This window comes from Chiloscyllium punctatum, chromosome 30 (genome assembly GCF_047496795.1).
Source record: "Chiloscyllium punctatum isolate Juve2018m chromosome 30, sChiPun1.3, whole genome shotgun sequence".
NCBI lineage: Eukaryota > Metazoa > Chordata > Chondrichthyes > Orectolobiformes > Hemiscylliidae > Chiloscyllium > Chiloscyllium punctatum.
This window is the reverse complement of record NC_092768.1, coordinates 29,126,121-29,128,472: the sequence shown is the minus strand read 5'-3', so window position 1 is coordinate 29,128,472 and position 2,352 is coordinate 29,126,121. Positions and strand designations below refer to the sequence as shown.

The 2,352-nt window shown below is 55.0% G+C and overlaps 1 pseudogene; it reads left to right on the top strand.

Annotated features, from left to right (window-relative positions):
- Nucleotides 1-1,264: 1,264 nt before the first annotated feature.
- LOC140455539 (zinc-binding protein A33-like) overlaps nucleotides 1,265-2,352 on the top strand; it is a 10,233-nt pseudogene continuing 9,145 nt past the window's right edge.

Here is a 2,352-nt window from a genome sequence, read left to right as displayed (position 1 = left end):
AGCCCATGGGCCCACAAGCTCGACCATCTCCAGTAGCTGCTGAGGTGCGGTATCCCACACTCCTGCAGGAACAGGACATCGGCTTTAACATTGGCCACGAAGGCCATCGTAGAAACACATCACGTGGTTGATTTGATGCTACGCACATTGATGCTGGCAATTTTTAACCCCATTTTAACAGTTTACGAGGTGAACAGTGTCCATTTGCTGCTGGTCTTGCCCCTCTGGGGTAGCTGTGTGCATCCCCGTGGTGATGGCAAACTGCTGGACCCTCCCAGGGCTGAGGTAGCTGTCCGGCTCCACGCGGGAGCCATTTCCCCGCTCTGGTGTCTTCGGGTCGGGCCCAGGGTCCACATAGTCCAGTTCTCCATCTGACAGCGGGGCTGTATCAGGACCGCTGCTCCCAGTTACCTGGAGCTGTGGGCCGGTGGGTACCCCTTGGTTCTCACCAGGTCGGGGGGAGGCCTTTACCCATCCCCTCAGAGGGATCGTCTTTTCCTGCTTTGGGCGGTGCTGCCCTCCTTTTTCCTCACGGCGCTCTGTCTCTTCCTCTGGTGACGACCCTCCTTGCTCCCGTCCTCACTGTCGGAAGAGCTGCCTGTATCCTCGTCGTGTAGGTGTCGCTTCCCCCTTCGCTGGGTGGCTTTGGGAGGTTTCCTCTTCCTGCTCTTGACAGTAATCCAATCCTCTGCCTCCTTTGTTCCCTCCTCTTCCATTTCCTCCATCACAGAAGGCACAGAATTTACAGCAAAAGTTTACAGTGTGGTGTAACTGAAACTATACATTGCTCGCGATGTGGTCTCCTCTACATTGGGGAGACTGGGCGCCTCCTAGCAGAGTGCTTTAGGGAACATCTCCGGGACACCCGCACCAATCAACCAAACCGCCCCCGTGGCCCAACATTTCAACTCCCTCTCCCACTCTGCCGAGGACATGGAGGTCCTGGGCCTCCTTCACCGCCGCTCCCTCAACACCAGACGCCTGGAGGAAGAACGCCTCATCTTCCACCTCGGAACACTTCAACCCCAGGGCATCAATGTGGACTTCAACAGTTTCCTCATTTACCCTTCCCCCACCTCATCCTAGTTTCAAACTTCCAGCTCAGCACTGTCTCTTGACTTGCCCGGACTTGTCCGACCTGCCTATCTCCTTTTCCACCTATCTACTCCACCCTCTCCTCCCTGACCAATCACCTTCATCTCCTCCCCCACTCACCCATTGTACTCTATGCTACTTTCTCCCCACCCTCCTCTAGCTTATCTCTCCACGCTTCAGGCTCACTGCCTTTATTCCTGATGAAGGGCTTTTGCCCGAAATGTCGATTTCGCTGCTCGTTGGACGCTGCCTGAACTGCTGTGCTCTTCCAGCACCACTAATCCAGTATTTGGTTTTCAGCATCTGCCGTCATTGTTTTTACCTCATTGATTGTCTGTTAAGCCTTTCATCTGTTAGAATACTATGATAGTTTCACTTCTTTCATGTGTAAATCACAAAACCTTTTTTAAAAAAAAGTTGCATTCTTAAGTTAGCTGTAACAATTGGTGTTAGCTCGACAATATGTTGAAGGTGTTAGCCCCCTGCGTTCTCTGGCTGTGCCGTGAGGTTTAGGTTGATTCGAATTTAAAAAGTGAGTTAGCCTGCACTTCGAAAGTGAAAGCAAGTTGCACAAACGAAAAGTCAGGAAGGAAGTGCTCTGGGAGTGGTGCGGAGATGGCCGACACACTGCAGGCCGGGAGCTGGACCCAGGACATTAGCTGCCCCCTCTGCAGGGTCTGTTCGCCGATCCCGTCGCCCTGGAGTGCGGGCACAACTTCTGCTGCTCCTGCATCACCGGGCTGTGGGAGCGGGAGGCCAAGAGCTCCTGCCCAGAGTGCAGACAGGAATTCCCCCAGAGGAAGCTGAGGGTGAACCGGAGCTTGGCCAACCTGGCGGAGCGGGCGCGGAAGCTGAGGCCGGGGCCCGGTTCCAGGGGCGCCAAGCCTTGGTGCGTGGAGCACCAGGAAGCGGTGAAACTCTTCTGCGAAACCGACCTGACACTGATCTGCTACACCTGCAGGGAGTCCCGCGCCCACAAGTCACACAGTTTCACCCCCCTCAATGAGGCGGTGGAAACATTCAAGGTAACACATCCACCTTCACTTTTGCACAAACTTTTGTCCCCTCCCCAAGAGTCTAACCCCCCTTTCCCTTCTGTGATCTCCCGTCCTCGCCTCCCACCCCCCTCCCTCCAGGAGCAGCTGGGAACTTCTCTCCAGTCCCTCACCGCGAAGAGGCAGCTGTTTGCAGAGACAGAACTGAAGCAGATCCGTCATATCTCTGAAGTGAAGGTCAGTGCCGTTGTTTCGGTGTCAC